Genomic DNA, 25932 nt, shown 5'->3' on the forward strand with positions numbered 1-25932 from the left:
AATGTGTCGGGTTCGAGCTCCACCTCCCCGAGTTGTAGCTCCAGCACTGCCTATGGCAACATTGTATGCCCGTGATTATGCTCCTACATATGTCAAGGAAGATTTTCGTAGTGGTTATGTTGCTGCCCCACTTGTTCCAAATTCAGAACTGAAGCTTCTAGAAGCCAAAGCTATCAGGCGGCAATTGTAAGAGGCTGCAACTTGGAGCCATTCTTCTCGACCCACGAGCTGCCAAAGCTAGTCTTCTAGCCTCCAAACTTGGTCCAAGGACTCCATTAATGCTCATGACTACTGTCCTCCTAGTCCTTGATCTCTGGCCTTTCAGTGCTCCTCCATTTTAGTGCATGTCCCTGTGTACTTGAAGCTTCTTGGATTTTAAAACTGAAAAGGATGGTAACTGAGTATGTAAGATAACTAAATGGATCAGAACTAGAGCTCTGATACCACTTGTCATGAAGAGGACAGGAGAGAGAGAAGAAGAGGAGAGAGAGGGTGTAGAAGAGAGAGAAAGACTACAGGAAGAGAGAGAAAGAGAGTGATGAGGAGAGAGAAAGACTAGAAAAAGAGAGAGAAAGATAGAAAGAGAGAGGAAGAAGCCATGAGAGCTTGAAGAAGGAGATGAAGATGAAAGGAGACTTGTATTATAATCTGATGGTGAAAAATCAAGTCCCTAACACCTTATATACCAGCCAGTGTAGCTAGTATTTTCCCATTATTAAATCCCCCTCTCTTACAGAAAATAAGTAGAAGTAATCAGTAAAAAGAAGGTAAAGAGAGAGATCAATGCAATGCCTTGCATTTTTACACCTTTTCTCTCAAATATTGATGAAAATAAGCTATCTTTAGTACCTAAAGAGTGTGATCCATGTCTTTATAAACTTTTGGAAGAGTTCAAAGACACATTTCAACCTCCTACATCATTATTATCTAAGAGAGAAGTGGACTATCCTATTAATTTGAGACTTGATACTGAACCTATCAACAAATCCCTTTTTAGGTTGTCAAAGTAAAAAAGAGAAGAAGTGGAGAAACAAGTTAAAGTCTTGCTAGAAATGGGGTTTATTTAGCCTAGTCTATCACCCTTTGCTTCTCTCATACTACTTGTAAGAAGAAAGATGGATCCAACATGATGTGCATTAATTATAGGGACCTCACCAAGAGCACTAAGGATAGGTACCCAATTTTCTGCATTGATAATTTGTTGGATGAACTCAAGGATGAAAAGGTGTTTACCAAGATTGACTTGAGGTCAGAGCTACCACCAAATTAAGATGAAGGAGGATAATGAGTATAAGATGACTTTTAGAATAGAAAGGGGTCTCTACCACTTTACAGTAATGCCTTTTGGGCTTTCCAATGCACTTACTATTTTCCAAGTTCTTATGAACAAGGTTCTATAGCCATTATTGTATAGATTTATCTTGGTATTCTTTGATGATATTCCCATATACATCAAGAACAGAGAGGATCATTTGCGACATGTCGATGCAGTCCTTTTTACATTGAGACAACACAAACTTTTTGCAAAGGAAAGCAAGTATACTTTTATGGCTAGTGAGGGGTCATATTTTGGGTGAGAAAGGGACCAAGGTGGATCCAAACAAGGTACAATGCATTAAAGATTGGCCCATACCACAAAAAAGAGGATTTCTAAGACTATCCTCCTTTTATTAGAGATTTATCAAGATTTATATCTATGTAGCATCTCCTCTCATTGATAGATTAAAGAAAGATGCTTTCTTGTGGAATGGTACAACCACAAAGAGCTTAAACGAGCTAAAAATCCCCCCTATTTTAGCATCTATTTTAGCATGCCCAGATTTTTCTAGATAATTCATCATCTATGCTGATGCTATTGGTCATGTGGTATTGGGGATATTCTATGCCAAAAACATGGTGTTATTTCCTATAAGAGTAGAAATTTGGATGACAAAGAAAGAGAAATCCACATCTATGAGCAAGAGATGTTAGCCATACTTTATGGCATTAAGAAGTGGCATGACTACATTTATGGAAACCATTTCAAAGTCAAAAGTGATCACTGAGTGCTAAAGTATTTTCTCATAGCCTAACCTATATCCTAAGCAAAGAAGATGGTTACATGGTGCATTATAATGTGGTTGAGGAAACATAGAGTGCTTGGTAGCTTTGGGATAAAATTAAGAACCTCTATGACAAGAAAAGTCCAACAAGTCAGATGTATTGACTGAAGCAGCTTATGGACCTGTGCATGAAGGAGAACATGACAATGTTTGCTTATTTGAGCCAGTTCCATACTATTCTCAAGAACTTGACTTTGCAAGGTATTACATTTAATGATGAGGTTACTCCATTGTTTTTGCTTGGGACTCTAAGTGATTCATGGGATTTATTCCGCACTGCCTTATGTGCTCTTGCTACTATTTTGAACTTGCATGATGTAGAGAATGCTCTTCTACAGGAAGAGATCAATCGTAAGAACTTGGATGCCTCTCATGTGTCGCATGATTTGACTGTTAGAGACAGAGATGGTAATGACAAGAATGACTGTGGGAATGGCCGTGGCAGAGACTCACAAAAGTCTAGGTCTAAGCCACGTGATAAGTCGCGCATCAAGTCTCATGGGAGAAATGCTAATGTGGCATATCATGATTGCAGCAAGAAGGGTCATATACACCCATAGTGTCATGGGTTGCACAATGAGAAGTGCAAAGAGAAGGGGAAAGACAAAGTACATGAAAAGTCCTCTAATCGCAGCATTATGCCTGCGAAATCTAGTGTGAAAATCGAGGAGATAAATGTCATGCAGACTGATGACTCCGATGGGGAGTACATACTTGTAGCTAGTTCTTATGATGCTACGTCGTTGACCGATGTTCACTCTATGTATGTGAAGTGCTGGCTTTTGGATTCTAGTGCTTTATTTCATGTTACACCATGCCGTGAGTGGTTCCACTTCTACCGCACTGTCTCTGGTTCAGTTCGCTTAGGTGATGATAGGTCACTTGCTATTGTTGGCATTGGGGATGTACGGATGTAGTTCTGTACTGGCAGTAGTTTTCTGTTACAGGATGTATGTCATGTACCTGCACTTACATGGAGTCTTATGTTTGCTGCAGGGCAGCTTGATGATGCTGGGTTTCATGTTTCATTTGGGGATTCTGCATGGAAGATCACCCGCGGCAGATTTGCGCTTGCTAGAGGTGCCAAAGCTAGCAGCCTCTATCCTCTAGTAGTTGATGGGTCCTCTGTTGACCATGTTTTGTCAATGGTTTCTATCCCACATGTATCTCTTTGGCATGCCCATTTGAGCCATATGTCCTTGAAGGGAATGAAAATGCTTTCTATTTTGTAGTACTTACCGCCCCTTGACTACACATGTTTTGATCCATGCGAGCATTGTCTTTATGGCAGACAGACTAGGAATATGCATAAGAAGTCTGGTAGGACACACATGAGTGAGCCCCTTGCATTGGTACATTTGGATGTCTGTGGGCCCATGCCTTGTCAATCTACGGGTGGTGCAAAGTATTTTGTGACGTTCATTGACGATTTTTTGTGTAAAGTTTGGACTTACCCCATTAAGCTTAAGTCAGAAGTCTTGGCTGTGTTTCAGATATGGCTTGCATTGGTCGAGAACCAGACTGAAATACCTTAGGATTGAAAATGGGGGAGAATATGTGTCACGTGATTTTGAGCAACTATGTGACAAAAGGGGTATTAAGTGCATCAATTGACCGCCCCCTATACCCCATCCTAGAATGGTTTGTTTGAGCGGATGAATAGAACCATCCAAGAGCATGTACATAGTATGGTTAGCCATGCATGCTTACCATAGACCTTTTGGGCTGAGGTAGTCAGTACAGTTGTGCATGTCATAAATAGATCACCTTCTAGTGGTTTGGATTTTTAGGTTTTATAGGAGGTATGGATTGGGAAACCTCCATCTTATGCGCATCTACATGTCTTTGGATGTGAGGCATTCAGCCATGTGCCCAAAGACAAGCGTACTAAGTTGGATCCTAAGAGTGTCAAATGCATTTTCCTTGGCTATGGGGATGCAGGTGAGATGGATTAGCACCTCTGGGATCTGCAAGCATGAAAAGTCATCCACATCCATGATGTAGTCTTCCATGAAGACAAGATGCATAGGCAGCCTAAGAAGGTGATAGAGATACGCATGGTTATATTTCGGGAGGAGCCACGTGCTCCTACACAGCTAGTTGGACAGTCTGCACAGCATCAATTGGTACACATGGCCAGGATGTTGGACCGCTCGTAGAGCCTATCGTGAGATGGTCTACTAGAGATAGACATCCACCTAATAGATTTGAGCCCTCGATGTATTATGTCTTGGTTACAGATGCAGGAGAGCCTCTCACCTATGATGAGGCTATGCATAGGGGTGATATTCACTCCTGGGAGAGGGCTATGCCGTCTAAGATAGACTCCTTGCACAAGAATATGACTTGGAATTTGGTTGCATTGCCTCAAGGCAAGAAGACTTTGCCATGCAAATGGGTGTACAAGCTGAAAAGTACCCCTAGAAACCCCAAGCCGGCTTATAAGGCAAGACTTGTCGCTAAGGGTTTTAAGCAAGAGCATGGAGTTGACTTTGATGAAGTCTTTTCTCCTGTGGTCAAGATGACCACACTTGGTTTTGGCCTTAGTCACGCAACTTGAATTGGACATGTATCAGATGGATGTCAAGACTACATTCTTACATGGGGATTTTCATGATGAGATATACATGGAGCAGTTTAAGGGCTTTGCAGAACCTGACGGAGAGCACCTAGTGTGCAATTTGAAGAAAAGTCTTTATGGCTTGAAGCAAGCACCTAGGGATTGGTATCATAAGTTTGATGCCTTTACGCAGTCACAGGGCTACAACAAGAGTGCTATGGATTCGTGCCTTTACACGAAGAAAGCCCGTTATGGCTCCTTGCTTATTTTGGTACTTTATGTGGATGATATACTGATAGCAGGGAAAGCTCATGATGAACTGTATGCTCTCAACTAAAGAAGAGCTCTGAGATGAAGGATTTGGGACAAGCCTCTCACATTCTTGGTATGCGCATTAGGCGCGATATGCATCAGGGACTACTCTACCTCTCCCAAAAGGAGTACATTCATAAAGGCCATGAGCATTTCCACATTCAAGACGTAAAGCCTATTGGCTGTCCATTACCTTCTTATGTGAAGGTTTCACATGCCGATTGTCCGTAGACAGATGAGCAGAGGGTCGAGATGGCCAAGATCCCTTATGCATCAGTTGTGGGCAGTTTGATATATGCCATGATAGCCACTCGTCAAGATATTGCCTTTGCAGTTAGTGTTGTGGCGTGCTATATGGATACACCTGGCAAGAAGCATTGGGATGCCGTAAAGGGTATCATGAGACACCTGAAGGGCATAGAAGATATGTGTATTTGCTATGGCAACTAGGATACAAGAGTTGTGGGCTACACAGAATCCGATTATGCAAGACATGTAGATAGTAGGAAGTCCACTTCCGGCTATGTCTTCACCTATGCTGGAGGTGTTGTTTCTTGGATGTCCAGGGTTCAGAAGTGTATGGATTTCTACCACTGAGGCCGAGTATGTTGCGGCCACTGAGGCTTGCAAGGAGGCCATATGGTTGGGCTCTTTGGTTCATGACCTTGGGATTAATACTATACCTATGCTGCATTCGGATTCTATGAGTGCTATTCAGCTAGCCAAGAATTTGGTCTTCCATGCGAAGACGAAACACATTGAGGTGAGGTATCACTTCATACGTGGGGTCGTGGAGGACAAGTCTGTTGACCTTCTCAAGATCTCCACTTACAAAAATCTTGTAGATCTGCTCACGAAAAGCCTCACTACTGAGCCCTTTGCCTTCCTCATGGGCGTTGGATGAGATTATGTTTTTCCTCATCCTGTTGTACATGTGTACATTGTACTATCTTTTCATTTTCTTTTCACTCCTCACTAGGGAAGATTCACCTTTAAGTGGGAGGTTGTTGGGGGTAAAGATGCCTATGCCTAGCCACCCATGTATTACTACACTGACAGTACTCGCCACTGCACATTGCAGATGGCAGGCGCCCATCATTGGCACTTTATTATTTATTCTATTAGTGATAGTTTGAATTGGCGGCTATGCAAGCTGAATTAGATTCTATTACTAAGAATCAAACTTGAGATTTGGTGTCCTTGCCATTTGGGAAGAAAGCCATTGGAACGAAATGGGTCTACAAATTGAAAAGAAAAGCAGATGGATCCATTGATAAATACAAGGCACGGCTGGTAGCTAAAGGCTACGCACAGAAAAAAGGCATTGATTATGAGGAGACATTTGCTCCTACTTCCCGTATGACGACCATTAGGTCTATGATTGCTTTGGCTACACATTATGGTTGGACATTACATCAACTAGATATCAAGATTGCATTTTTAGATGGGGAACTTCAGGAGGAAGTTGATGTACAGCAACCCATTGGTTTTGTAGTTGAAGGCTCAGAACATTTGGTATCATACATTGTGACTGTTGGAGTTCCCATTTGTGTCTCTCTCACTTCTTGCTCTTGCTCTTTGCCATAGCTCACTTCCAAGCAAGCTTCGATCCTTCTCACCAGATAGGAAGAAGTAACGGGTCATAGACCAAACCAGACTATTTTTTGTATGATGCCAATAAGGAGTAACCGAGCTTGTTATCCATTGGCGGAAACTTAAGCGCTACAAATGAACGGAGACCAGCACGGCGAACAAAAACTGCCTTCAAAAGAAGGAAATAGTCATGCATCGGCAATGGCATATACTGGATCATAATTGCAGGAGTAGAAGAAGATGCCATTCAGACTACACAGGATATCCACACACACAACTAAGAAAAATAGGAAAATTCTTGTAAAACCCAAACAAACCACCACTAAGAAAAATATCAGGACACATAAATAGAAGAACAAACAGGACCGGACCAAACCTCCCCAAGCAGTCCACATCCTATGTAAAAAATTCGACATGGCCTACGCACTCATGCGATCGAAAACTTCATGCGATGCAAATAGTCAAGCACCTTGAAACCCCGTAATCAAGCACTCCAAAAGAAAAAAAACTCAAGCACACCATATCCTAGACACTGACTAGACTCAAAAGAAAATCACACACTCCGACCATGAAAATAAACTCAGACAAATACGACCAACATCTTTGATTAGGAAATCCCAATCCCCGTAAACGTTGGTGTATACCTAAGATGTGGTGAAGTGAGCAGGTGATCGCTATCGAATTCATTTTTTAGATGATCAATTAAGCTCGATTTATAATTAAATTTATCCATTAATGTAGGGTGAGTCGTTTGCATAGCCCATTCCCGCTCATTTTGACTTGATTGGACTGAGAGTCTCTACTAATGCAATTCATTTTTAAAAATTACATGATCTTTGGCGCAAAGCACATGCATGCATGACTTTGGGGGGTTCATTTTTAATTATAAATATTAATTGTGTCTGAATAGCGCGTGTGTGCGTGCATTATGGATGAATTTTAGAAATTAGGTGGGTTATTGCCAAAGTGTGCGTGCAACGGCGGGGATTCCTTTTACAATTAACAGTCGGGTTCATTTTAATTACAAATTTAGGAATGTGCATTGTGTTAAATTAGTGGGTGCAACGGTCGGGTGATTTTTATTTACAATTACTTTTGTGTTAATGTGCATGTGAAGGAAGGAAAGAGGAGAAGAAAGAACCTGGCGGTGTGTGGATACTCGCAAGGTTTATCATGCAAAATCCCACTTGTAAAGTATCCCAAAGACAGGAGAAATCCATGTACACAACCAATAAGGCGGCCAAAGAATAGTCGGCCTCCTGACATTTACAAAACACCACATCCAAATATAAAATCAAACAGGGACTCAAGAGGGTTAGGCATTTAGGTAATTATGTGTTAGGTTTGTGGGTTTTGTTGTTGTTTTTTTTAAAAATTATTTTGTTTTTTTTTTTAATTTTGAAATAACTGTATTCATGTGTTTTTGTTCTCTTAATTTAATTAGATTTTGCAAGATGTGTGTGTACGTATGTGGAGTTGGGTTGAGGTTTAAATCGATTATAAGATGACTATGTGATTAATATATTGTTATTTTTGTTTTTTTATTTTTAATGGTTTTTTTCTTTAAATTTTATTCATTCATCAAAATATAGGTCGAAAGCTAAAAAGAGAGGTCCAATCAACTTTTCAAAAATTTCCAAAATTTTCTAACCATTTTTAAAGTGGAAAAATATTTTTTTCATAAAAAATAAGAGTTTTTGTAAAAATTAGAATTTTCATAAAAAATAAGAATTTTCTAACCACGTATGCACAATGCCTGAACAACAGCTACCAACACAGAGAACATTCTAGCATGCCAATACACGATCCAACACGTGAACATGCACCAAAAGGCAGACACCGAGGCATGATCGGGGGTCAAAAATGTGGCCCAAGGCATGTATGGGACGGTAGGGGAAAACATGAGCCTGCAAGGGGGGGGGGGGGGGGGGGGGGGAGGGTTTTGGTTTGTTGTTGCGTCGTGTGGGGATTTAAGTGGGAAGGGGGGTTAATGGGGGGGTTGGCGGTTGAGTGAGTGGGTAGGGGAAGGGGGGCTTAGGATGGGTACAAGGGGTTTTTGTAGGGAAGGGGGTTAAATGGGGGGGTAATTCGGTGGGTGTGGGAGGGGAGAATGGCGCTAGGGTGAGAATGGGGGGTAGTGGGGGGAAAGGGGGTGTTGAGGGGGTGGGAGGGAATGCAGCGGGGCGGGGGAAGTAATGGGGTGGGTAATACGGCTTATGGGGCGGCGGTAGCAATCCTAGGCGGGGTAGCAACATCTAGGGCAGTGGACAACAATCCTGGGGCGTTGTGACGATGGCAGGGCAGCCAGCCTGGGGCAACGACGATAAGGCCTGGAGGGTGGGAGGAGGAGGAGGAGGAGAGGGGAAAGAGAGGGAGAGAGAAGAGGAAGGAGGAGAAGAATGGAGGAGCAGGGAGAGAGGGGAGAGAGAGAGGGAGGCATCAGGGAGAGAGAAAGAAAGAGAGAGAGAAGAGAGAAGAGAGAAGAGGGGAGAAGGAGAGGGGGTGAGGGGACACAGGAGGACAATTAGAGGGGGGAAATGGGATCGTTTTAAAAACATAATTTTAATTTTTTTTAAAATAAAAAATAAAAAGAAGAAGAGAGGAAAAAGAACCCCCCATTCCGCGCGTGGGCACGGGTGGGGGGTAAAAAAATTTGCAGTGTTGGGAATGGGGAGCGAATGTGTGGTGGACGACAGCTCAAACACGACACGCACGTCGAAAGACGGAAACGAGGGTGTTCGCGCGCAAACCTGCGCGATGACATGATGCAAAATTAGACAAAAAGTAATTGCGAAAAATTCGTCCATCGGAACGAAGTGCAAAAAAAAGGAAAAATATTTGGAATGACATGTCGGGGACATGTCTATCACCTCAGAATGCCATTTCGATAGGGATATAACCCAGTCACGTGGAAAAACAAAACCAAAAAAACATATTAGAAACGGGAAAAAAAATTTAATAGGAAACGATCCAATGGTCGAATCGTGATGAAGTGAACACAAAAAAGGTCTGTAAAAATAGGGCAAATAGGATGGAAAAGGTCAAACGTGGTTCTGGGAAGACGAGGGCGCGTTCACATGGAAAAAATGACAAAAACACAAATAAAAACAAAGTCGTAAATTAATACTAAGAAATTCATGCATCAAAACGGAGGGCAAAGAAAATGAAAAATGGCAGGGGACAAGAATGGTACAAGTTCGTCTGGTCAAAATGCAGTTCAGAGGGTGTTAGGAGGCGTTCACATGGGAAAAAAAAGAATTTACATAAAAATTAATAACGGACAAACCATCCATTGGAATGATAGGCAATAAAAAGGAAAAATGTCCATGGGAAGGTGTACGGCATGGCTAGCGCATCAAATGGTTGTTTCGATGCGAAAAATGTACATTCACAAGGAAACACATAAAATGAATAGAAAATTCTTCAAAAATTAATAACTCAAGATCCGTGGCTTGGAATAAGGAGTTGTAAAAAGGAAAAGTAGCCAGGACAAAGGGACAAACATGGCTATAAGGTTGGATGAGCAGTTCGGTGAAGAAAGGATATGTTGGAAAAACGGTAAAACAAAGAATAACAGAAATTGGAAAAGGAATGGTCGTAGGAAGGGGGCAAAGAAGAACGAGTGGGTGGGGAAGGGACCCCATCAAAGTACAATAAGACATGGCATACATACATGAGAAAATCAGGGTAGATGCATAAGGATATGCAACATAGACGTGTAGGGATGCGTCCCCACACTTAAGACCTTACCCGAAAGGGTGAATTGAATGTCAAGGACCTAAGACCACACATTAGACATCCCACACTTAAAACATGATCGTCACTAAAAAATAAAAGGTGTAGGGTTAGAAAAACTTGGTCCATGTTGTTGTTGAAATTTGAAGTTAAATATCGATGTCACGGGCTATGTTGCCGTCAGCTGCTGTAGGAGGTCCCCAAGTGCCTTCTTAGTACATGTTCAGCATGGCAGGGAACACATACAAGCATCCAAGGAGGCAGAGTTGCTGAGAAAATCATGGGAAATCGTCGATGGTGAAGGATATTGCACTCAGCTCATGGTCACTCAAATGGAATGAAAGAACAGTCGCTTGCCCCACAACAGACATTACACAATTTGAATAATGATGGAAACCCAACCTTACATCCAATTTAGAAATCGAGAAGGGAGATGGTTCAGAGGGAGTGTGCCAGTGTGCCCAATTGATGGTGCATTAGTGCACCCAAACCTATTTGGCATAGGTGCAAAACGGGAAAACAGGAAGGTCAGGGATCCTTGTAGTGCAGTGTACCAGATAGGGTGATGTTTCCTGGGGTGGTGGTAGAGACGCATCCTATATATGCATAGGGAAATGAGAACATACATGACACCAAGTTTCGTAACATCCCTTAATCCGTATCTTAATAGTTGTTTGAGGAAACATCATTCACGCTCAACCCCCCCTCTATCTCATGTTCTGTTGATAGATACAAGAGGGTGGCCCATTCCTGAAACCCATTGATGTAATCCTCACTGTCACTTGTGCAGAGGGTGTATGCCTTGTGTGCAATTGATGGTGCAACTGTGCATCCCACCATGTGGTGGCATTCGATGCGAGAAGGAAGGTCAAGGAGCCTTATAGTGCCATGCACAGAAACAATTTTGTGCTTCGTGTATTGAGAGGCCCATCCCGTATGTGCAACTCTCCAGTCACACGTGTCACCTCTCTGTTGGATATAAATGGCAAGGATTGGTCACTCACCCCATCCTCTATCTCACGCTCTATGGATAAATACATGGGGCAACCTATACTCACATCCCCATCCAGTTAGGATGAAAGCTCACAATGCTCTAGGTTTTTCGATGAGCACGAGCTTCGTCTGGTTGATGGTGTCAATGTGGATTGGTTGATGAAGAGGAATACCTAGAGAAGTAGCCAACAAGTTCGGTGCTTAGATTGCATATTGGAAACTTAGTTTGTTGTAGGAATCAAAAGCATTGATGAGGTTATATGATTTGGTGCACTAAGGGAGGTGGCTCGAAAACTTCTTCTGCAAGAGTTCGGCAAGAGATTTGATGATCCTGGACTGCAGGGTGTTACCACCTTTTCTATAGCTAGCTTCTCATCTAAGGCTGTGTGCCGCCTTTTTCTTAGAATAAGGCCTATTATGACAAGGAATTGCTTTCTTTTCTCCCATAATAGTTTAATATTTATGTTTGTTTTTCTCTTTTTTCTTTTCTTTTCTTTCCTTTTTTCCCACTCCCGAGGGTGTTTCCACCTTTTCTTAAAGAATAGGTCGGCATGACAGGGACCGAAGTCCATTTCTCCCATGATCCATATATTTTTATTTTATTTGTTTTTTCTCTTGTTTTTTTTAAAAATGTTTTTCAAAGAGTAGAATGGCAGGAATGCCATGTATCAGAACCATCCCTGCCACCTCTACTACATTAGACAGAAAGGAAGCCAAAGAAGGGGAGAAGATGGCTGTAAGGGGCTAACAAAATGAAGCCACATCATCAGGATCGGCAAGAGGGCTATCAAGAGCATTAGGTAAAGCCGTATTGACCATCGTACAAGGAATGAGGAAGCTATTGACAGTGATTGACAGGATCCCTAGGGAAGGGTAATACTTCTTGAGGCAATAGCCATTAATAAGGAAGGGGTCATCCGAAGCATTGACTGTCTGGCCATTATGATTGACAGCAAGCACCTTATAAGGGCCCATTTAACGTTGTTGAAGCTTGCCTAGAAACTTGCCAAATCGATAATCATAAGTGAGGCCTAAGTCACCTTCCTTGAACTCCTACTTAATGAAGCGGTCATGATAGGCCTTTCTATAAGCTTGCGTAGCTTCCATGCACTGTAGGGCCATCCTGTGAGTCTCATCGAGACACTCCAAGAGACGGTGTTGCAGGGACTTGTTATCTCCCAAGCGTTCTTTGATGGCCATGAACATTCAACAGGAAAGACGGCTTCTGTTCCATGCACCAGTTGGAAAGGGGTTTGTCCTGTAGCCGCCTTATGGAAGGTTCTGTATGCCTAGAGGGCCTCTCTAAGTTGATCATCCCAATCAGATGATGTGCGGCTATCGGTCTTGTCAGAATCAAGCACAAGATGCAATTGGTAGCTTCGACTTGGCCATTGGCTCTGGGGTAATAGGGTGTGGACTTACGATGATGGATCTTGTATAGTTCTATCAACTCTTCCATGATCTTGTTAAGGAAGTGGGTACCTCGGTCTGATGAGCTCTAGGGGACTGCCAAAATAGGTGATGATGTTCTCATACAAGAACAAGGCCATGCTATTACCATCACCCCACTTCAGAGCTTTAGCTTCACACCACTTGGTTACGTAGCCTATATAGACCAAGATGTATCTATTTTGTTTTCTTCTGGTTGGTAGATCAATGGGGCCCACGAAATCAATTCCCCACTTCTCAAATAGCTTTAGGGGAAGAATAGGTTATAGGGGCATGGCATTGGATTTGGTAGACTTTCCCATTCACTAATAGGCATCACACCGTTTGCAGTAATCATAGGCATCCTTGTGGAGGGTTGGCCACCAATATCCTACAAGTAAGGCCTTTCTGGCTGTCACCTCCTGTGAAGTATCCACCACAGGGCTTGTCATGGCATGCTTTCAATACTATGCCAATCTCCTTGCCTGCACCACATCTTTGCAAGACTTTGTCCTTGCCTTTCTTGTATAGAGCACCTCCTAACAAGGTGTAGAGGGTTGATTCCAAGAGAAGCTTCTTCTTCTCAAGGTTCGAGATACTCGGGGGGTACTGTTGGGTTTTCGGAAGGTTGGCTATATCTGTGTACCATGGGTAAACTGTTTCAACTAGAAACAAGGAAGCATTAGGAAGGTCTTGATCATCTTTTTCTTCTTCATCATTGCTTTGAGGGATTCACGACATATGATCAGCCAGGACATGAGAGCAACCAGGTTTGGTAACCACTTCAAAGTCAAACTCTTGAAACAAAAGGAGCCATCTCATCATTCTTTCCTTCACGTTGGCCTTGTTCATCAAGAACGACACGGCTTCATGGTCAACATAGAATTTGAAGTGCATCGATAGTAGATAGTATCGGAATTTCTCCAAGGCAAACACCATTGCTAGGCACTCAAGTTCCGTCACTGTGTAGTTTCGCTCACTGTCAGTTACTTTTTAGCTTGCATTGTAGATATGTTGATCTAACTTAGAGGGGCCCTTTTGGCATAAGACTACACCTAGGCCTTCAAACTGATGCATCCATGTACACATGGAACTCCATTGTCCAATCAAAAGGTTGTAGGATGGGTGCTTCAATCAAACACTACTTCAAGGTGTTGAATGCCTCATCACAATCAATGGTCCATGTAAACTTGGCATCTTTTCTTAAGAGTTTATGCAAAGGGGCTGCCTTTGTCACAAAGTGTACAATGAATATTCTGTAATAGCCCACATGGCCAAGAAATCCCCTTAATCACTTTAGGTTGGTTTGGGCTGTTAAGATAGCAATCTTCTCAATCTTAGCATGATGATCTGTTGCTATCCCTTGTGCTAGACAATGTGACCTAGAAGAACTCTTGAATGAGATGCCAAAGATGCATTTGTCAAGGTTGAGAGAGATCCCATACTCTCGACATCTGTCAAAACATTGCTCTAAGTGTCCCCAATGCTCACAGATTAGGCTACAGACATAGAAGTTATCGAGATAAACCTCAATGAAATCATGTAGATGGTTTTGGAAGGCAGCCATCATCACTCGTTGGAAAGTAGCAGGAGCGTTACAGAGCCTAAACACCATCACTCTCAACGCTTCGTGAATGGTTGGTTTTCGGGTGCATTCATTGGCTAAATGTCCTGCTTGATGGCACTTTCCACACCATGTATTAGAATGCATCACATCTCTCCCACCCCCTACAAGAGTGGATATATTGGCGGTATTTACCTTCAGTGTATGTAGCTATTCTATAATTAGATTCATAAGCTCTTTCTTGATACTTGTGACTGAGTTGGATAGGTAATCCTTCATATTTTCACCTCCTGGAGTACTTGAAGTAGGGTTTTGGGAAGCTTCTATTATCATTGCATACATTGGTTGGGTTGATCTAGAGGGACCTCTATTCTAGTTTTGATTCAGAGCTCCTGTTGAGACTTGGGGTTTTTAATTCCACTGGGTAGGATTCCATTGTTGTTGAGTCGCCACTGGAGTGTAACGTGCCCGTCCCTCAAACTGTGGGACATGTCTTAGCAGCCCATCAAGAGATCAATCTAGAAGATGCCGCCCGGCACTCCCAAGGAATGACACGGGGTTTGCCAACTAGGGTCTCTCGAGTCTACCTCGCAACGGAACTTATCCGGTCGTTTCCACTAGGATCGACCTAAAGTCCGGATTCCTAGCAGTCGAGTCCTCTTAGTATCCTTCTAGTGTTGGTCGACAGTCGCTCCACATTGCGTAGATACAACTGGACCCAAGCAGACTCATACCGCACTTGGTTCAAAGAGAATGGGAAATGAGAGGGAGGCATCGCTCGACCTCTCTGCCCATAGGGCATAGTCCCATTCCGGTCCCCTAAAATAGTATGAATCAGGTTTCAACTTACAAGTTCTAAGGTCCTTGACTAACTAACGTTCGCATCAAATAAATTCCATTGAGGAAAGCTCTCGGCTAACCGAGACCACCCTGCTGTAGGATGGACCCGACAGTCACATCCACCACGCTTCCCTCGGGGGTTGTTTTAGTTATCTACTTACCTACCATATTATGTTTGACACATAAAAGCGGCTTCCTTAATTAACCCGGTAATCACAAGTTCCTTTATGTAATTTAGGGCACAAACACGAAGACAAGATAAAACAAGATCAAACACTTCCTTAACTTATCTTCAGATTAATGTTTGTCTCCCGCCCATACAGGAGAATTAAGTGTCCCTTTCTGCCTCCACAGAAATAATCCTTCCGTATCCCGGAATACATCAAGTATCATGCCCGAAGGCTATCCCAGCAATCTACAGGATTGCTGCTCCAAGTTCCGCCTGTAGACTAGTACACGGGCCTTGAGATCCCATCTCGAGTCATGTTGGCCTCCTGTGCAGGATTCGAAGGCAAGGAATTTATGGCCAGAGCATCCCCTGGCACCCAAGCGTTCTCCCGCTCCAAGCAGTACCCACGGAGATACCTCTTACGGCAGGCTAGGTCCATATACCCGGCGCAGCTAACAACCCCTTGGATAGGGCCAAGCGGACAGATGGGGGTAACTGATCTTGCCTCTCCCTCCACACTTTTAACCTAAAGCATTAAGTGTTTTGCCTTGAATTAGTTCCTTGAGCAAAGAAGTTCAAACAATGTACCTAAGTGTACAATCACGATCATCTCAAAGGTCATTTGTACGACCAATTGCTAAGGTGTGGTTCCTTTTTCCTGAATGCTCCCAGCATTCAATCCTGGATCGTTTGCGACTTGGCAAGATCCCAATAATCTCAAACAAGATCATGCAAGCAAATGTTCTTGGTAGGTTAACTTATTTTGACTTGCTCTTTCCCTTGGGTTTTACCTTATGGTATCTTAATCCTAACTCAAAGCATTAACTTGTCAACCAAGGCAACGGACAAGCCTTATTCGCAACCCAACCAAGGGTCTTTTATTCTTCTAGTTCTTTATATCATCTCACTCTAACCAAGTTCAGTTAACACACTTGGCAACGCAAAACTTTTCATCTAGTCCTTCAAGACATAGTCTAGATGTATGCGCCCCTTCGATCTCTCTTAGTGTGGTACTATGCAGAATTTTTCGATCAGATTTATTTTGCTCGCACTTGGGATTCTTAATGCATTAACACAATCTGCGATCTTTAACTCTTTTCACATTTAGTCAATGAGCAATTAACCCTAATGTGCAGGTACTTATATGGCCTAAGTTTCCTTGCATCAGTGCAAATGCATCCTGTGAATAGAAACTATCATTTCATGTGTTTAGTTTAATCACAGATGCAAATCATGATTTTTGTTGGTTAATTTAAGCATCGCTCTATGCGAAGGTCTATCATTTTATGTAAAAATTTATGAAAACCGTATCATTTCATGTGCGTCAATCCATGCAGAATCCATTCCATTTGTCCACTTGACTCCCATGCAATCATCCCGTATTTGCAATATTTCGTGCAACAATATTTCATGTACTAGGCTAGTCAATATTTCATGCAACTCATGCAACTCATGCACTTGACTTTTCATAAACATGCACTTTAAGTATGGAATAAAACCATGAACAATAAGCAATAAGAATAACGGGAGGGTTAGAGGACACAATTTTCGAGGGGATTTCTTGATGGCCGTGAACGAGTCTTTGTGTTTGGCCTTCTGATTTCTCTTCGAGTTCTCTTCTTTCTCACCTTCTTCTTCTTCTTCTTCTCCTCTCTCTCTCCCTCTTCTTCTCCTTCTTCTTCTCCTTCTCTCTCTTCCTCTTCTTCTCCTTCTTCTTCTCTTCTCTCTCCCTCTTCTTTCTCCTTCTTCTTTCTCTCCCTCTTCTCTCTCTCTCCTCTTCTCCTTCTCTCTCTTCTCCTTCTCTTTCTTCTCTCCCTCTCCCTCTCTTCTCTCTTCTTTCTCTCCCTTTCTCTTCTTCTCCTTCTTTCTCTCCCTTCCTCTTCTTCTTCTTCTTCTTCTTCTCCTTCTCTTCTCCCTCTTCTTCTCCTTCTCTCTCTCCCTCTTCTTCTCCTTCTTCTTTTTCTTCTCTCTCCCTCTTCTTTTTCTTCCTCCTCTTCTTCTCTCTTCTCCTTCTCTTCTTCTTCTTTTCTTGCTCTCCCTCTTCTTCCTCTTCTTCTCTTCTTCTCTATCTCTCCTCTTCCTCTCCTCCTTCTTCCTCTTCTTCGTCTTCTTCTCTTCTTTCTCTCCTTCTCTCTTCTCTCCTTCTCCCTCTTCACGGTGATCGCATAGGGGGGGATTTCCGATTAGGACATAAAAAGGGGAAAGGGGGGGGTCTCTGTCGGAGCCCAGGAGGGGCGCTGTTGCAGTCCGCGCAGCGGAGGGGGGGAGGAGTTTCTGTCGAAGCCCGGGGGGGTAATCACGAGCAGGGGGATGTACTATGCTGACAGGCGATGATGGAGGGGACCACCTGTAGTCGAGGGAGGGGGAGGAAGGCTCCCCTTTTAGGGGGAGGGAGGACGGCGCCACCCGCCACCTGGGGGGCTGCATGTCCCCCATCAAAGACTTCACTCCCTCTCTCTCTCTCTCCCCGACGTGTTGTCGGCGAGGAGAGAGAGGGGAATTTTTTTTTCAAAAAAAATTAAAAAAATTAAAAGGGGGGAGTTCTTATGGGGGGGGGATAGTACGGGGGTCACAGGAGGGGGGGAGGAGATATTACATCCTCTCCTCCTTAGAGGAATCGAGATGTCCTCATCTTGAGAGAAACTGGGGAAGACAAGCACTAATGGGCTTATGACATGTGGATTAAGACCCACCATGCATCCACTGCACTACTCTTAATGTTTCAAGTAGTGCACTCATATTATTCGAATTAACCATAGGTACAAGAGTAGGATTTATTCTCAATTGTGTTACACGACGACTAAGCTTCTAGGAATTTTAGTCCTCCTAATAAGGTTTAGTGGGCTCTAGATCTTCGTCTTCATCTGATTCGTCTATATATCCATAGACTGCACCTATGTAGCTTCATTTTCTTGGAGGCTCAAAGTCTTTTGGACTTAGTTCAGGGTAATCTACTTGGATGTGTCCTAGCTCCTTACAATGGAAGCATTGACGGTAGGGACATCTCCTACGGATGTGCCCTATCTCCCCGCACGTATGGTATCTCTTATCCTGATCTCCATAGTCATCTTTGCTGCAATTGCCCAATTTAAGTTCTTGGACGATTGGAGTTTCTCGAAATAATGTCTTGCAAGTCCGTTGGGCGCATTGATTCCAATCGAGTGTTTATGGGTGGATTCAACCCAATACACAATTTTGACACCTGTTGTGTCATATCCATTGGGGGTGCATACTTTAGGAGTGAAACAAACTTTGAATAATATGCTTCAAGGGATAATCCTAACTGCTTCAAGTCATAGAATTCATTCATCTTTTGTGTGCAGTAGGCAGGTGGCAGATACCTCCCTCACACAGCTTCCTTAAGCTTATCCCAAGTGACTGTCCCCTCCGAGATCACTTGGTCTCTGCACCACTGTTTCCACCAAAGTCTCGCTTCACCTGCAAGCTTAAGTTAGGTGAGCATGGCTTGGTTAGCAGGTGCAATTCCTGCTGCCTCAAAATAGTCCTCCATGGACTCAATCCAGATCTCGGCGTCAACTTGAACAGTCCTTCCCTTGCCATCAAACTCGGGTGGCTTAATTTGCTTGAGAAAAAATTTATTCTCTTGTATGTCAGCATTCATGGGTGCAGAAGGTGCTTGAAAATCAAGCCATTCCACTTAGGTTATTTCCGTTTAGGATATGTCTATGAACCAAACATTAATCAATCATGTATCATTATGAAGTTTTTCTCTGGTACCAACTGTAACGTGCCCGCCCCTCAAATCACAGGACACGTCTTAGCAACCCATTGAGAGATCAATCTAGAAGATGCCGTCCAACACTCCCAAGGAATGACACGGGGTTTGCCAACTAGGGTCTCTCGAGTTTGCCTCGCAATGGAACTTATCCGGACGTTTCCACTAGGATCGACCTGAAGTCCAAATTCCTAGTAGTCGAGTCCTCCTAGTAGCCTTCTAGCGTTGGTCGACAGCCGCTCCACATTGCATAGATACAACTGGACCCAAGCAGACTCATACCGCACTTGGTTCAAAGAGAATGGGAAATAAGAGGGAGGCCTCGCTCGACCTCTCTGTCCGTAGGGCATAGTCCCATTCCGGTCCCCTAAAACGGTATGAATCAGGGTTTCAACTTACAAGTTCTAAGGTCCTTGACTAACTAACATTCGCATCAAATAAATTCCATTGAGGAAAGCTCTCGGCTAACCGAGACCACCCTGCCGTAGGATGGACCCGACGGTCACATCCACCACGCTTCCCTCAGGGGTTGTTTTAGTTATCTAATTACCTACCATATTATGTTTGACACATAAAAGCAGCTTCCTTAATTAACCCGTTAATCACAGGTTCCTTTATGTAATTTAGGGCACAAACACAAAGACAAGATAAAACAAGATCAAACACTTCCTTAACTTATCTTTAGATTAATGTTTATCTCCCGCTCATATAGGAGAATTAAGTGTCCCTTTCTGCCTCCACACAAATAATCCTTCCTTATCCTGGAATACATCAAGTATCATGCTTGAAGGCTATCCCAGCAATCTACAGGATTGTTGCTCCAAGTTCCGCCCGTAGACTAGTACACGGGCCTCGAGATCCCATCTCAAGTCACATCGGCCTCTTGTGTGGGATTTGAAGGTAAGGAATTTATGGCCAGAGCCTCCCCTGGCACCCAAGCATTCTCCTGCTCCAAGCAGTAGCCACGGAGAGACCTCTCATGGCGGGTTAGGTCCATATACCCGGCGCAGCTAACAACCCCCTTGGATAGGGCTAGGCAGACAATCGGAGATAACTTCCCTCCAGGATTTCAACCTGAAGCATTAAGTGTTTTGCCTTGAATTAGTTCCTTGAGCAAAGAAGTTCAAACAATGTACCTAAGTGTACAATCACGATCATCTCAAAGGTCGTTTGTACGACCAACTACTAAGGTGTGGTTCCGTTTTCCTAAATGCTCCCATCATTCAATCCTAGATCGTTCACGACTTGGCGAGATCCCAATAATCTCAATCAAGATCATGCAAGCAAATGTTCTTGGTAGGTTAACTTATTTTGACTTGCTCTTTCCCTTGGGTTTTACCTTATGGTATCTTAACCCTAACTCAAAGCATTAACTAGTCAACCAAGGCAACGGATAAGCCTTTTTTGCAACCCAACCAAGGGTCTTTTATTCTTCTAGTTCTTTATATAATCTCACTCTAACCAAGTTCAGTTAACACACTTGGCAACGCAAAACTTTTCATCTAGTCCTTTAGGATGCAGTTTAGATGTATGCATCCCTTCCATCTCTCTTAGTGCGGTACTATGCATAATTTTCCGATCAAACTCATCTTGCTCGCACTTGGGATTCTTAATGCATTGATACAATCCGCGATCTTTAACTCTTTTAACATTTAGTCAATGAGTAATTAAGCCTAATGTGCAGGTACTTGTACGGCCTAAGTTTCCTTGCATCAGTGAAAATGCATCCTGCAAATAGAAACTATCATTTCATGTGTTTAGTTTAATCATAGATGCAAATCGTGATTTTTAATGGTTAATTTAAGCATCACTCTATAAGAAAGTCTATCACTTTATGTAAAAATTTATGAAAATCATATCATTTCATGTGCGTCAATCCATGCAGAATCCATTCTACTTGTCCACTTGACTCCCATGCAATCTCTTCTCCTTCTCTCTCTTCTCCTTCTCTTTCTTCTCTCCCTCTCCCTCTCTTCTCTCTTCTTTCTCTCCCTTTCTCTTCTTCTCCTTCTTTCTCTCCCTTCCTCTTCTTCTTCTTCTCTTTCTCTTCTCCCTCTTCTTCTTCTCCTTATTCTCCTTCTCTCTCTCCCTCTTCTCCTTCTTCTTCTTCTCTCTCTCCCTCTTCTTCTTCTTCCTCCTCTTCTTCTCTCTTCTCCTTCTCTTCTTCTTCTTTTCTCTCTCTCTCCCTCTTCTTCCTCTTCTTCTGTTCTTCTCTCTCTCTCCTCTTCCTCTCCTCCTTCTTCCTCTTCCTCTTCTTCTTCTCTTCTTCCTCTCCTTCTCTCTTCTCTCCTTCTCTCTCTTCACGATGATTGCACCGAGGGGGGGGGGAGGGGGGGTCTCTGTCGGAGCCCAAGAGGGGCGCTATTGCAGTCTGCAGCGGAGGGGGGGGAAGGAGTTTCTGTCGAAGCCCGGGGGGGGGGGGGGGGGGAGGGCACTATGTTGATGGGCGATGATGGAAGGGGCACCTATAGTCGAGGGAGGGGGAGGAAGGCTCCCCTTTATAGGGGGAGGGAGGATGACGACACCCGCCACCCGCCACCTGGGGGGTTGCATGCCCCCCATCAAAGACTTCACTCCCTCTCTCTCTCTCTCTCTCCCCGATGTGATGTCGGCGGGGAGAGAGAGGGGAAAAAAAATTTCAAAAAAAATTTCAAGAAATTAAAAAGGGGGAGTTCTTATGGGGGAGGGATAGTACGGGGATCACTGGGGGGCAGGAGACATTACATGGAGGAACTGTTTAAGGCCACTGCTGTTGTGGTTGAACCACATTTGAGTCACTATTGTCTGTGGCCACTGTGGGTTAGGTGCACTATACTACGGCATTGTTCGCATCTAGGGGTAGGGGTAGGGAACTATCCCTAGGGCTGCATTTGGTGGGTATACAATTCCTGGCATTGGAGAAGCTAAGACTTCTCTTCCTGAGCACATTGACTACCTTGCTTCAACTTCGTCATACAATCTTGCACCTTCCATCGCAACTTGCAGATTGACTTGTCTTCTCAATTCCACAAACTTGCAAACTTTTGGTTGTAGGCCTCTGAAGAAAACTCCCTTCTGGATGCCTTCATCCAAATGATGGTTGGTCCATCTCTTCAGGATAGATTCCATTCGCGAGACAAGCTTCTACTCTTTCACTAGAGGACTGACTTAAGTTCATGAAATCCTCTCACATCTGCTCTTGAAAACCTTCATGCCTGAATTTAGTGAGGAAAGCCAACTTCAGGTCATCTCACGTGCCAAAAGTTCATGTTGCTTGCTTGTCTCTCATATCATTGAAACACCGCGCCTTTGAAAGTGGTGGGGAATATTGCTAACCAATGCTCGAGGGTTCTGGCATTGTTACCCACACATGCTATCATAAACTCTGCTACATGAAGATCAAGATCTTCATTGTACTCTCCCTTAAAAATGGGAATGGGACTACATTTTCTGGCATGTCATCAATATTTCTAGGATGGATTTGACTAGAAAGGGGACCTTGAGTCGCCATGGGGACTTCTGTAAATAGTGCTTTTAGGGCATCAAAGGAGGATTTTGTTGCAAACTCATTCTCGACCTTGTCTTTTCCTACTCTCTTCTCACGTACCTCTAGACTCATTCTAGCGCTTGTGCCTCTTGATTTCATCATTCATCATGTGGTTGGATCCAACCAGTTGTTGGTCTATACTCAATAGAACAGAATTAGAGGGGGACTTCAGTCTCTGTGGGACTCTCTGGCCAATATTTCTTCTACTTCCTGCTTTTCTACATCTCTAAATTCAGCTTTCAGTCCACTAGAGAGGGGAAGATATTCCATTGTTTTGAAGGTATGAAAACTTGTTCTTCTAAGGATCGTTGTAGTGCCATCATCATAGTAATGCCAACTTCTGATGGTTTCAATAGTGTATGTTGTGAAGAATAATCTATCCACCAACTTTCAGTGGGTTGCTAATTGGATACATTGTTAGTACACCATACGTCCCATGTGTCCTGTTGTTGAGCATCCACAAACAAATGCCAACTCTTTTCTTTCTTGTCTTTGTGAACCTCCAATAACCACGACTCCTGAAGCTTCTTCACGATCTCCCACTTGATGATGTCTAGAAACTTCTCAATGAATGCCAAATCCTCCATGGATTGTAATTCTCTCTATTTTTCACTTTAGTTTGTTCCCAAACAATTTGCCACCAAGATGCACATCTCTGTTGCTTCAACAGAAAGAGGAAATAGTCCACCACATAGAGCTTGCATCATGATGGCAATATGTTTCCGTCATTGTGGGATGAACTTCTTGTGGAAAGTGGCTTTAGCAATAAGAATCTCCAATTCTTCTGTGGTAGAAGGAACTTTGCAAACATCCGTTGAATTCTTCTTTTCTTGGCAATGCCATTTTCTTCATTTTCAACCTCTTTTGATGCTTGTTGATGGCAATTTTTCCCAGCTACACACCAAAAACATGAAGCCCCAAAAGGAACACCAAGGAAATAGGGTTTCTACTGTAAGAAAATCTATCTTGTAATATCAACAACCATCTATTACATCTTTTATATAATCACAATAAAGAAAACAACACCAGGAAGAAGAAATCTTCACACAGCTTCATAGAAACAATTTTCCCACGACTTTAATCTTTAACAAAATCCATCATTCTCTTCATATTCTTCATAGAATTATTTGATAGACATAGAAAATACAAAAGAATGCTACACTTTGAATGGAAAGATATCACATATGATTCATCCTCAAAGTTTCCATAGCTTTCTCTCACAATTTCTCATCTGTAGATACATTGTTTTGCATAGAATTGGCTATCTCTGATTCTCTCTCTCTCTCTCTCTCTCTCTCTCTCTCTCTCTCTCTCTCTCTCTCTCTCTCTCTCTCTCTCTCTCAATCAATAGTACATTATATCCTCACTACAACACTCAATAATCACTCATAATAATCCTTCTTTGGTCGTGGATACCTCTCCCAAAAGGTGTGTTTGATATGAAAGGTCACTTGAGCCACTACAATGACTTCACTCTAGTCTTCTCTTGAGTCTTTCACAGCTACTTCTTCCGCTTCCTTGAGCTCTTTTGAACTTGCATTCACCTCTTTCCAATGCTAGAAAACTTTCCCAAACTCTCACATACATTCCATAGTACACTTATAGAGGTATACAGAACAGAATAGAACATGAACAGAGTCTCTACGGAAGCTCAATAGAAGGTTTACAGAAGGTCAATAGAAAGCATCAAAACCACATAACTCATACTAAAACCATTTCAAAAGATCAAAAAACATTCAATGAGCTTTCAAAAAACCTCAATTTTCATCAATCATTACTCCATGCTTCATACAGAAGATAAACAAAACAAAACAAAAGCTAAACAAAAGCTATTAGAATCTCAACATAACCTATTAGAACATTGCAGAGCTTCATATCTCTACTAAAAATCATCATGAGCTTTCAAAACATAATCAAAATCATCCAAAATACTTTCAAACACTTCTAAAACAACAAAATCCATAAAAAATCAACCATTCAGGCCTCAGAAACAACAAAAATTAACCAAAAATACCAAGTCATTTCAGCATTCAACATCAGGCCACTTTTGCACTCTAAAATCAACTCTAAAATATAGCTCTTAATATTATATCCCTATACTTTGAGAGGGGTCTTTGAAATCCTTGAAACTTGACAACACCTATAAATAATGCTACTATTCCAAAATTTTTAGTAAAATTGTACATAATTGGCACATTGTTACCAACTTTTTATATTAATTTAATGCAAATACGGTGTTCATTATTGTTGTTTTTGGAGGACGTGTTTCTGCAGTGTGGCCACGAGATGTCAATACAATGAAGTTTTTGTACAAGAGAAAGGTGATGTTATAGATAGATTTCCTTAGTGAATCCCAACCATGACCAATCAATGTGCTATCAATCTTTGAAACTCTCCAGAGAAATCTTGCATATGGGTGTATAAGGCGGATAGATGGCCAAATGTCCTACTCTATAATATGTTGTTCACATTTCTCAGATAGAGGACTTAAGTGCCCAAGCAATTTAGTATGCAAGAAAATAATAAAAATGGGGGTTTGCAAAATGGTTTCTACATCCTGATGTCGTGGCCCCGAATGAGTACATTTTTATATGGGATGAAGACCTTGGTGTCGACAACTTTGATGCTGAAATGTATATAGAACTTGTTAAAAAGTATGGCCTTGAGATATCTCAACCTGCTTTAGAGCCAAGTTATAAGGTGATTTAGAGAATGACAATGCACTTTTTTTATTTAAAAAATCATAAATTCATAAAGTGACTACAGAAAGCTATGGCTGATGCAACGATCCAAATAAGCCTCCATGTAGCTTGAGGAAGTTACTATATGTATATTCTGTACATCATGTGCGTTCAAGGCCTATTTATAAATATGCTTATTTGTGAATTTTTCTTGAATAAAATACAACCCTTTTCTATTCAATCTATAAATAACCCCTTTATATTACACCTTTTTGTATGTAAAAAATGTATAAAAATGGTATTTCAAAAATACCTTATTTTGAACCCACGTGATGCACACATATAATCATGACTAACTTACCCGAGTCATGTAGGGGGTTTGTCGAGATAATGGCTCCTGAAAATGCATGGAAATGTGTTTGGCATCTGATCCAAAATGATTTGATTCATAGATGGGGTCTTCACTTCGCCTTAGGCAGGTGTGTGAAGCCTGCGTATGAGAAAGTGGGAGTTGTGAATACTCAATGGATAGTCCACAAGCTTCTCCCATCTTTGGATTTCTAGGGAGAATCAATCAATGGAAAGGCTCCATGGGAAGGGGTCAGGGGAAGATGTCAGTATGAGTGGAACTTGTTTCACAAGTGTGTGGAAGAAGCTAACCAAGAGGCTCTTAAGGAATCAAAGGGTCACTAG

General features: G+C 42.5%; 1 pseudogene; it reads left to right on the forward strand.

The window, feature by feature from the left end:
- The first annotated feature begins 1 nt into the window (after position 1).
- On the forward strand, positions 2–25932 carry LOC148012448 (uncharacterized; annotated as a pseudogene).

This window comes from Lygodium microphyllum, chromosome 27 (genome assembly GCF_053477565.2).
Source record: "Lygodium microphyllum isolate KBCC chromosome 27, Lygodium_microphyllum_v1.1.10, whole genome shotgun sequence".
Classification (NCBI taxonomy): Eukaryota; Viridiplantae; Streptophyta; class Polypodiopsida; order Schizaeales; family Lygodiaceae; genus Lygodium; species Lygodium microphyllum.